Source organism: Tenrec ecaudatus, chromosome 6 (genome assembly GCF_050624435.1).
Source record: "Tenrec ecaudatus isolate mTenEca1 chromosome 6, mTenEca1.hap1, whole genome shotgun sequence".
Taxonomy (NCBI): domain Eukaryota; kingdom Metazoa; phylum Chordata; class Mammalia; order Afrosoricida; family Tenrecidae; genus Tenrec; species Tenrec ecaudatus.
The window spans coordinates 40,184,335-40,196,538 of NC_134535.1; the positions used below are offsets into that span (position 1 = coordinate 40,184,335).

The window sequence follows — 12,204 nt, forward strand, 5'->3', positions numbered from 1 at the left end:
TCTTTTTCCCCTTACACCTGTTGTACTGTTTGAACTTACCTCAGTGGAATCGTGCTGTGCTTGTCCTTTTGTGCTTGGCTATCTTCACTCAGCATAATTTTCTCTTTCCACGAGGCGATATGCTTTATTTTTCCATCGTTGCTTTTTAGAGATGCAAAATTCTCCATTGCGTATATGTACCAGTTCTTAAATCCATTCACACGGACTTTATTTTAAATGCTATCTTACACTAATCATCTCTGTGTGAGCAGTTTGTCCCTACAGTAAATTGCAGTTAAAAGTGATCTTTTGAATTTCTGGCATATCTTACATCATGTTGAATGCAATTCCATAAATTTTTAATAACACTATTGGACTGGTATGAATTTCTACTTAGGATACTGAAAGTGCTCTCCAGATGGGAAAAAAAATTGGCATCCCAAGACAAAAGTAAATTGTCTGCTATGTACTGTATATTGAGGTCTGTGATCATGGCTGCCTATCCTTTGAAACTCAAAGCAAAGGGTATTTGTGAAGCTGCTGATGTAGTTACACCAGTAGGTGTGGTTATCTTATCCTTTTGGGAAGTTATCTTTTCTTTTTTCAAGTTATCCGTTGAATTATGACTGCATTGTTGTTAGCACCCATAACATCTGCATACTTTGCTCTGGGTGGACATAGACCAGATGGTCGTGAGTTTGGTTGGTTTTTTGGTACATTATGGAGTGTCTTTCAGCTGGGTGACACAGATATTGCCTCATTGTTAAATTTAATGTATGTTTTTGTTTTGTTTTTCAAGAAGTCAAAGAAATAGTTTCTTCTAGGTACATCTTATCAGGATATGTAATGGCAGTTTGTCTATTGCTAGAGATGTTAAATTTGATCATTTGGTTAAGATGGTCTTTGTTAGGATTCTCTTCTAGGAAGCTATTGTTTTATTAGTCTATAGTAAGTATCTTGTAGTGGATAATTTGAAACTATGCAAATATGCTATTTTATGTTATATTTCTGCTCATTAATTTAAGCATAGATCCAAGGTTTTTGTTTGCCATAGTTTTTACTGTGGTGTTTGTTTAATATATATTTTTCATTTACAAAATTCCATCTATATTTATTAATGAGAATTTCACTCTCAGGAAGACAAAGGCAGCTCTATGTTCATTGAAACTATAAGCCAAATTTCTGGCTTGTGTCTAACGAGTTTGGGTTTTTTTATCTCAGTGCACAGGTGCGGGTTTAGATTACATTGCTGAAGAGAAGAAGTAATAAGCACTACGGAAACGGAAAAGAATGATCAGGCTTTTGGGCTAGTATTAAATCAGTTTCTTCACAAAAGTGTCAGATTGGGACTTTGCTGCTCCACAGTGGAGACTTCGTGCTGGCGAAGTGATGTGCTACTTTGAAAACATTGTCAGTTACTAGCTCAGCAGGAGGCCTTCTAGTGACAGGGACGGACGCAACTGAGACATAGCATTGGCACTGGCCTCTGTCTTCCCTGCCGCTCCTTGCGCCCCCTTTCCGCTCTCTCCACTGCTACTCTTTGTACTCCTTAGCTGCTTTGTCTCTTCAGTCTGAATGTAAGGTGCACACACTACCTCTTTCCACGAATCTTCCCGTTCCTTTGACTGCTTCGGAAATGTTCCTGATTTCCAGGACGAAAAGGGAAAGATGCAGTCTTACACGGTCATGTTCTTACTGTTACCAGAATGTGAGTTCTTATATTACCCAAAGAGAGATTGCCTTTTGGAAGACACAGGGAACTGCAAGATAATATTTTTGAGAAATTCCTAAGGAGGAAGAAAATCCTTTCCAGCCTAAATGGACAGTCATGGTATTTTCTTATTTCTTACAAGCATATCCAGACATCCTGGAAGGTAAAAGCATAGGAGATTCTCAGGAATGTCCTCCAGTGGGAGAACTTCTGCAGGGAGCAGCAATGGGTTCTGGAAAATATAGTTACAAGATACTGACAGGTGGTCTGCCTGTTCTGTCTAAGCCTCCACTTTTGCTCCTTTGCCTTGTCTTGGCACTTTTCAATATAGTGTTTCTTTCTTTCTTTCTTTTTTGAGTCAGATACAGAAATTTTATTTAAAACAAATTTGTTTTGAAAACTAAAGTTTCCACAAACTCTCAAATGTTTTTTTCTATTTCCCAAAGCTAAATGTTTTCCTAATGGCCTCCTTTCATATTTAAACTAGTTTCTCAAGGATTTATCAATTTAATGTCATGAGTATACTTAATATTAGTATACATTAAAACACCAGTAAAATTTTAAAAAATAATACTTGATATATCCTTTGATGTATTTTTACTTTCCTGATCAGAATTCTGAGTTGTTTTTTCTGGCTCAAATTAATTCTTCTAAAATGATGATGATTACAATTAGCTCATTTTCCCCATAAGTTGTCTTTTAAATAGCACAGTGAGAATAACCAATTACCTATACAATTTCAATATGTTTTTTCTAAAGCAAGCAGATTTTCATATTTACAATTGAATTATTTTAAGAATATATTTTAAAGCATTAAGGTGCATATTAATTATTAATCAGTGCATAACAAATTACTACCCAAAACAATAGCTTCACGAGTCAAAACCTAGCTTTAACTTAGCTTTGCGCATCCATAAGCTAGTTGGGTAACCTGGATAGGACCACCTAGTTTCAGTATCTCCCACAAGCAGGGTGAGTTAACGTGTTGACTGGGCTCATCACCATCTTGAGTCTCAACCGCTGGAGCTACCATTGAGAAAGGAGCCAGTGAAAACTTAGAACGAAGACTTTTGTCCCATTAAATGTAATTTTTAAAGGTCTGTCTTCTTGACTGGTAGGCCCGAGTCCAAGAGAGGTATCTAGACTCCTCTCTGGTGCACTATCAGGGACAAGAACTGCTCACCACAGGTGCTCAAAACCTGTGTGCGAAGCCTCGAATGAAGTTGGATGAATAGAAGTACAGAAGGGGGTCCGCCTATGAAATTATTATTGAATAAATACATCACTCAAACATTTTACTACAACGAGATTAGTGACTTGAATTGTTTTTTGCTTTCTCTCTGACTTCCAGCAAAAAGCTCTCACACTCATTTACACTAGGAATATCTTACTCAAGTTGGTAACGAACACCAAACATAATTGGATAAAATACCAAACTTGGAATTGCCCATCTTCTCAGACTTCAGTGACAAGCCTTAGTAACCATTTTGATTTAATTGTCTTGTAAACATCATAAACATATTGCAAAACACTTGAAAAGTCCCTGCTGATTTTTTTCCCTACCTACGGCACTCTCCCCTCTTTGTCATTCTAGCATAATATTCAGTTGTAAGGAAGAGTCAGTGATAAAATAGCATCGAAGGCCAAATATTTCTAAACAAAACTGGTCATAATGTGTGTTGTAGTTAATCTGCTGTAAAGGTGGCATTAAAAAAAGAGAAAGAAAGAATACGAAAACTGGAGCATGGGAGCCACAGGGGCCAGCAGTCACTGAATACATTGGCTACAGTGCCCAGAGCTTCTGGACGTGTGTTTTGTTATGTCATTGTAAAAATACACCCGGAGCAGACAGATCACACCTTTCCCATGTTCTACATAAAGTTACAGTAACCTTTCCACAGCCATGCGGTGTTATAACAATGTGTCAAGGCCGTTTCAGATTTAATGGTAGAATTCACAAGAGAGATAAACTTTGGGCGGAGCAGAAATGAATGTCCCTTCCCGTTGAGAAGAAACAGGGCGAACCCAAACGTCAGCGGCCAGAAGAGCAAAGTCAAACAATCGCTTGCTATTTGGGGTTTCCTCAGGCACTGCTGTCTGACTAGACGGAGGAGACTAATGCCAGATGTAGGTTGTTGCTGTATATTTTTTTGCCAGCCCAGGGAAATATTTAGCTAAATTTTTTAAAAGACAGAGCCTCACCTTCTGCTACTTACTTTCTGCAAACTTAAATGTGTATCTTCACCCATAAAAAACAAACTTAGACCAAAACAAACAAAAATTATTATGAAACAAATAAAATAGAGTAAAAAAAGTTAAATAAAGTTGTCTCTCATCTAAGGTTTCTTGGTTTACCTATGTCAATTTTATTGATTTTTTTTCATATTTGTGTACAGCTTGTTAGTGTTCAGTCCCTGTCCAGCAATCCTTTCTCCAACATCTACTCCCACTGGGTCTGCTTAAATTAAGAATAAAAATATTGAAGCCGGAATTTCCTTTTCCCCCTTAATTTCCCCCACTCTTCATCCCTTGATTTTAGCAAGTGTTTACTGAGTATTTAGTCAGGTGCTTTAATAAAGCTTTAATAAGTGATCTTATATAAAACAAACAAAAATCAGTTGAGAGAAATTAGCGTTTCCAAGGTCTTATCAGTAGAAAGTGGTGGAGTTGAGCTTCATCCTCAAGTTCACTACTAACCCTGTTATTAAACATTAAGTAATAGAATCTCTTAGTTGTGTGTAAAGAGCACAGAATACCAAGATTCATGGTTTTCTATATATATATGTGAAAGGTGTGAGTGGTTTCATAAACTCAGAACCCTACATCAGACATTTTCCCAGACAGCATTCTTATAGCAAGTCAGTGGACAGCTGAGCATTTTAATCAGAGAGCTAGAAACCTTACCTTTCCAAGACAGACTACTAGAGCTTGATTTGATGAAACATTGCTTAGTAGTTTTCTATGTTCAAGTTACTGAAAGTTACTCTCCAATGATGTTTTGGGTCTCTCGTATGTACAAGTGAGAGAGCTTTAGCATGTAACTAAGGTGACCATCGGGAAGGCTGCAAGGCAGTCCTCTCTGCTGTTCACCTGTGTTCTCCGGCACGCGTAGATTTGACATTGCTCAGCAAAAGGCTCTTTGTTTTGTCTACTTGGGCCTGAGCTCAGTATTGTTTGAAAGAGTTTGTCTTAGCACAGAAGAAAATATTGCCCTGAAATTTTTATTTAACCGGTGTCCCTATGAAACACAGATGTTTAAATAAAACTCTCCAGACACGAGATAAATACCAATGATCTTTTCTTTCTTCTGTATTCACCGAATAGTCTAAGTTATAAAAGATGAGTATGTTGAACACATACACATAAACTTGGAAATGTTTAACTACTTTTGGGCTGGTGACAGCAACATTTTGCATGAAGTAACTTGTGGTTACAGCTTCAAGTGGCATTAAACACTGTGTTGGGGATCTTAATCTATACTTCTCAGGAGAAATGCAATCATTCTGACTCTTCCCTGGCAGTGTGCTGGTGTAGTTTTATTTCTCTCTTTATTGATAATACTTTCTGCTGAACACTTCAAAAGACTTTCTTGAGATTTTGCTCTGTGTTAGAAGCAAGCTCTTCAACTTCAGTTATGTAAATAATGCCAAAATTACATAACGTTCTTTTTTCTTTCACTAAAGCAGAGCATTCTCAGACTACAGAGGAATCCTCCTGGGAAATTTAATATTGCACAGGAGATTAAAAACTGTTACAAACTAGACCCTAAAAAAGGATTACAGGGAAGTAAGAATTCCGAGCATGGCAGGGCATCCTTCCCTTCATATGAGGGTTTTACTTTGAGTGTTGCTTGCTATTGAATTTTGCATTATTAAACATTTAGAGATGGGTATTAATTTGACCATAGTGCCACAGATGGCCATGCATGTTCACAGGCATTTATGTACATCAGTAGCTTGCTTCTCAAGGAGCTTCTGATACATTCATGTTAACATCTCTCTCTCTATATATATATATATCTATATATATATCCTTAGCCCCAAGTCTCTCATGAATTAGAACTTAAAATTCTTATTTTGTCCAAATGAGTCGGTTGATTTGAAAATTTATGTCAACAGAGGTACGTCCAAGTTGTTCTGGTGGGGGGGGGGAGAGGCACTTCCCCATATTGGGATAAATATGTCTAAGCATACATGGGAGGTAGGGTGGTTCGGAATCATAGCAACCCTGTGTAGAACCAGACAAAACACTGCCAGGCCCTGTGCCCCCCTCACAGTTGCTGTTTGTTTGCGCTCATTTTCCGGCCTCTGTATTAATTCTTTTTATTCAGGGCCTTCCTCGGTTTTGCTGGCCTACTCTTCTGCCAAGCAGAATGAATGTTCTTCCACAGAGTCTGAAATATTGTCCAAAACATGCCCTCTAACTTGAATCGATTCAAGTCATTTTGCTTTTACTTTACAACTCCTTTTGTAGAGAGGGCTGCGATGAATCGGAATTGAACTATTAGACACAGAGTGATACACTGTGAGTAAACTGGAGTGTCAATAATCATGTTCCCCCCCCCCCCAATTTCTGGCTGATTCAAATGGTAATCAGTGTGGTTCCACAAATGGTTCCAAGCATCACCAAGTCTAATACAATTATAAGGAATCCATGTAAAATATTTAAGCAGAATCAGACTGGAATCTGAGAATAACTGAAGGAGATATTTATAGCCCGAGTTTATATAACCTGGGAGTAAAAACCAAAATGATACAAAAACCTATCTGATACTCATGACATGAATTGTGCATTTTCCAATAACCTAACCGTTATAATTAACTATGATTCTAAATAATACATGTACTAATTAAATTTATTCAAAATGAAGTAAAAGAGATGGCTGTTTAGGTTTTAGATTCATTGGGTATTAAAAAATGTCATAAAAAGATCACTGAAGAGGGAGGGGGAGCGGGGAGGGAGGGGAAAAATGAGGAGCTGATACCAAGGGCTCAAGCAGAAAGCAAATGTTTTGAGAATGATGATGGAAACAAATGTACAAATGTGCTCGACACAATAGATAGGTGTGTAGATTGTGATGAGTTGTGTGAGTCCCTATCCTCCATTAAGTGATTTAAATAAAGAGAGAGATCACTTAACATATGAGTGCTAAAACCAAGTGTGGTAAAGAAAGCAGACGGTGACTGAGTACCATGCTTGGGGTACTAAAGGCTTGTGCTAAAACAAGCAAACATCGAAGTGAAGCATCATCTGAGTCCACATATAAGAAATACGATAGCATATATGATGCAAGGCCTGTAAAGAATAAAATCCAAATATGGAGGAGGGAACCGCATGAGAGTCTGAGTTCCAAGCACTCAGTTTGCAGAAGGCTATGGACGACAGTGAAAGCTCAAACGCAGTTGCAGGCTCTCCACATGGATCGAGCCTTTGGAGCCTCCCCTCCAGCAGGCTAGGGGTGTGAGCACCGTTGGTGTCAGAGCACATTGTGAAGGGAATTATTGCATATGTAGTTGGCTTAAAATCTGACCCCTTATCATTTGACCTCCCTTTTGACCCTTTTTAATTTGTTCTTATTTTTCATGTTTGCCTTTTCCCCCTTTGGAGGATTTCCTCTGTTTTATGTTTCCATTGTTTTCTTGCTTTGTATTGCTTTTCTATGTTTTCTGCATACGAAATCCAGGATAGGTAAATCCATACAGACAGTAACTGGAGTAATCATTTCCTACAGGCATGGTTGGGGTGGTAAAAGGGAAATGGGGGCTTACAACAATGAGCACATGAGAGAGGGAAATGTTCTAAAATTGACTGTGGGGTAATTATTTTTCAAATCTTTAAAAAATGTATTTTATTGTGTTTTGGTGAAAGATTTCACAGCAAATTAGGTTCTCATTTGACATTTTCTACACAAATTGTCCAGTGACATTGGTTACATTATTTTCACCATGTGTTGATATTCTGTTTACAAACTGGCTGTTCAGTTTCATATAGCTGACTTTTTAATTGTTGAGAATACACACACACACACACCAAAATATACACCAATTCAACAGTACCAATAATACCAATTCCACATGTACGACCCAATGACATTGATTTAGTGCTTCAAGTTGTGCATTCATTCTTGCCTCCTCTTTTGATTTCTCCCTCTCCCATAACATCAACTTACTGACCCCTAAGCTATCTATCGAATCTTGTGAACAACTGTTCATTGATCCGATATATATCTGCTCGAAGCAGATGTTTTACTAGTTAAGCTAAACTTAAAAAAACATTTTATTAGAACCTCTTACATACATAATTACAATGCAGTGGTCCATTAGATCAAGCATAGTTGTACAATTGTTGCTATCATAATTTTCAATATTTTCTTTCATTGTGAACTGCTTGACATCAGCTCCTTTTTATCCTCTCCGTCCCCACCTCTTTATTCCCTTCCAGCCCCCTGAATTGTTAATATATTATTATTATTATTATTATAGTTTTATGCCATAACTTATGCCTTCCTATGTAGCCATTCACCTGAAATTCTGATGTTAGTTCCCCTCATGTGGGTTCATACAGTCACCATTGCTATCAGTTCCCCCTCCCTACCCCCTTCCCATACCTTCAGGGAGTCATTACTCCCATTACTGTTTCTGAGGAGTTTATCTATCATGGATTTCATGCATCAAAAGACCTTAATTGTACCTATGTACATATGCAGGTCTACCAAGATTAGTGAGGTAAAATTAAGGTCACAATAGTGGGGAGGAGGAAATTTTAAAGGACCAGAAGATAATTGTGTGTTTCATCAGTGCTCTACTGCACCCTGGATATATTATCCCTTCTGTTTGGTTCTTCTGTGAGGGACTGTCCAATTGTCTTATAGGTGGACTTTGGATCTCCACTTTGCCTATGATCCTTCCTGTTAATTTGATTACTTGTTTTTGAACTTCTGATACCTATTCCTCTCAACACCTCATGATCACACAGGTTGGCATGCTTCTTCTATGTGGGCTATGTTGTTTCTCTGCTAGATGGCTGCTTGTTTCACTTTAAGCCTTTAAGACCCCAGATGCTATATCTTTTAATAGCCGGACACCATCAACTTTCTTCAGCACATTTGCTTATGCATCCATTTTGTCTTCAGCGATCATGTTTGGAAGGTGAGTATCATACATCACCACATTATTAGAACAAAACATTCTTGTACTGAGGAAGGATTTAAGTAAAGTCCATCTGCTTTCTAATACGTATATATACAAATCTATCTTTATACATATCTATATACATATCTATGTAATTTTTTATTTCTGTGTTTTTCCTCTATGTAATTCTGGCCACAGCTCAAGTTATGATGTCCCCTCCTAAGATGACAGTGATATTGAGGACAGTACTGAAGGTACAGTCTGATATCTTCAAATAAGTAAGAGCAGCTGGTCTGTCCCATTCATATGGGAATAAACTAAGAAGGAGAGAGAGCGAGCGAGAGAGAGGTGAGAGAGAGAGAGAGAAGACCACATTCTGGTGCACCATGCCCTGAGGGTGATGGCCCTATTCAGAGCAGCTAGTTCACAGAAAGGGTGGCAGAGATGGTGCTATAGAGGACAACACTGAAGATACAGTTCAGGGAGTGTGGCCAGTCTGACCTCCCCACGTGGGGGCAAACCAAGAGGGGAAGACAGCAGATCAAGCCTGGAGAAAAAGCCACGAGTCCCAGAGGAATCCTGAAAGCAGACTTCTGACTCAGGGATGGGGGTGAGGCATGGCGGGGCCGGTGCTTGTTACCTCCTCTGAACTGGTTCAGAGACATTCACAGAGGTCAGCAGGTAGACCTGGAAATATTTACATATATATATATATATATATAATTGCATATATATTTGTTTTTTCTTTTACTTTTTGATGTCTATCTATATAAGATAAAAGCAATTTCAAGGTGACAGCAATGGGACCGATGGTTTGGGGACTAGGGGGTTTAATGGGAGAGGAGGAGATGGCAGAAGGGGAGCAGTGAACCAATATGCCAGAGGGAGGGGAATAGCAAGGAGTATAAAATTGATAGTGAGGATGGTGTAGACTCCCTGGTGGTGTTTGATTCATTGAGATGTACCAGGTAGTAATTACTGAGAGGCAAACAATGGGCGAACATGATAGTGGAACAGGAGGACATAACAACTTTTTAATATGATTGAACTATTGAATTTAATATATGCAAATCAAATGTCAATGAAACTATAAACAGAGAAAGACAGAAAGGAGGGAAGGAAGGAAGGAAGGAAGAAAGAAAGAAAGAAAGAAAGAAAGAAAGAAAGAAAGAAAGAAAGAAGGGGTCGTGAAATATGTGTAAAAACTATGCTGTGGCCTCAGGGCCACTTTTCTCTTTCCTTGCAAACATCACTTCAGACTCTTAGGAACTCAGAAAACGAGGGTTTTATGACATGGATTTGTCATGGGGTTCAGCTTCTTGGTGCATGTAGAAAAATGAAGAAAAATCTTGCCTCTATATTGACAAAGCCTGCACCAAAATAATTGGATTTGGAAACTTGGTAATACGAAGTTCCCTCTGGTTGCAAAATATCTAAATCTGTGGTGCCTTGATGTTTATCCTCCTACTTGGCATATGTTCCCCCTAGTATGTTTGGTTTCTTAGAGACATAATAAGATGAGATAAAGATGAGCCCTGCCAATCTGATTTTAATGAATAGAAAGACACCTGATTTGCATGTGTTGTGTGGTGAGAAGGGCTGGGTATGCTTGACAATGATTGCGGTTTACAGTTACATCACAATCGATAAAACAACCAGCATGGTTGACTCACTCCTCGTAGACGACTGAGCAGATTCACTGGTGTCCAAACTGTACTGAACACAGTCATCCGTGGTTATAGGATTGAAAATTGCGTGATGGAGAAAAGTATGGGGAAAGAGTCTTGAACTTGGGTAAACTAAGGCTTGATTATTCTTCAGTGTTCTTATTTTTCATTCCATATGATTGTGTATTTTGATATTTAAGAAAATGATTTCTGAGAGCTTCTTGGGGACTCGCAGCATCTGCGCTCGGCTGATCCAGCGCCCATCTCAGTGTCTGCAGCCGCCTCCACTTCCTTCCTGGGCGACGAAAACCAAAGGACAGAAATCCATCATGTCTATCCTGAAGTTTCACGCCAGAGAGATCTTCGACTCCCATGGAAATCCCACTGTTGAGGTCGATCTTTACACCGCCAAAGGGCTCTTCAGAGCAAGAAGCTGAACGTTACGGAACAGGAAACGATCGACAAACTGATGGTTGAGATGGATGGAACTGAGAATAAATCAAAATTGGTGCAAATGCCATTCTGGGTTTGTCCCTCGCTGTGTGCAAGGCCAGAGCTTTTGAGAAGGGAGTCCCCCTACACCGTCACATTGCTGACTTGGCTGGCAATTCCAAAGCTATCCTGCCAGTGCCTGCTTTCAATGTGGTCAACGGCGGCTCCCAAGCCCGCAACAAGCTGGCCATGCAGGCGTGCATGATCCTCCCCGTGGGAGCAGTCAACTTCAAGGAAGCCATGCGCCTCGGGGACGAGGTGTACCACAACCTGAAGAACGTCATCAAGGAGAAGTATGGAGAGGATGCCACCCATGTCAGGGATAAAGGCGGATTTGCCCCCGACATCTTGGAGAACAGAGAAACCCTGGAGCTGCTGAAGAACGCTATTGGGAAAACTGGTGATACCAACAAGGTGGTGACTGGCATGGACGTAGCTGCCTCTGAGTTCTTCAGGTCTGGGAAATACGACCTAGACCTCAAGTCTCCTGATGACCCCAGCAGGTACATCTCACCTGACCAACTGATAGACCTGTACAATTCCTTCATCACGAACTACCCAGTGATGTCTATCGAAGACACATTTGATCAGGATGTCTAGGACGCTTGTTCACTGCCAGTTCAGGGACCCAGGTGGTAGGGGATGATCTCACAGTGATCAACCCGAAACGAATCGCCAAGGCCGTGGGCGAGAAGTCCTGCAACTACCTCCTGCTCCAAGTGAGCCAGATCGGCTCCGTGACTGAGTCTCTACAGGCGTGCAAGCTGTCCCAGCCCAATGGGTGGGGCGTCCTGGGGTCTCATCGTTCTGGGGAGACTGAGGATACTTTCATGGCTGACCAGGCGGTGAGACTCCGCACTGGACAGATCAAGACTGGGGCACCGGGCCGATCTGTGCGCCTGGCCAAGTACAACTAGATCCTCAGAACTGAAGAGGAGCTGGGCAGCAAGGTCAAGTTTGCTGGCCAGAAGTTCAGAAATCCCTTTGCCAAATAAGCTGGGCAGGCAGATCTCTAGTAGTCCCTCCCCGAGCCTGTCCACATTCTCTCCACTTCACTAGAGCTTCCCTGCAGCCAAGCCAGGCCAGCTGGACAGCTGTTGAACCCCCAGCTTTGTGATCCTGTGACAGCCCAACTCCTCGCCCTTCTCCCCAGCTTCCCATCAAGTGTCCCAGTGTCATCCCGAGGTGTCAACAGGCAACATCCCCAGTGCTTTTGTTTTCAAAA

General features: G+C 40.2%; 1 pseudogene; it reads left to right on the forward strand.

Annotated features, from left to right (window-relative positions):
• The first annotated feature begins 10,816 nt into the window (after positions 1-10,816).
• On the forward strand, positions 10,817-11,982 carry LOC142450782 (alpha-enolase pseudogene; annotated as a pseudogene).
• The last annotated feature ends 222 nt before the right edge of the window (positions 11,983-12,204 follow it).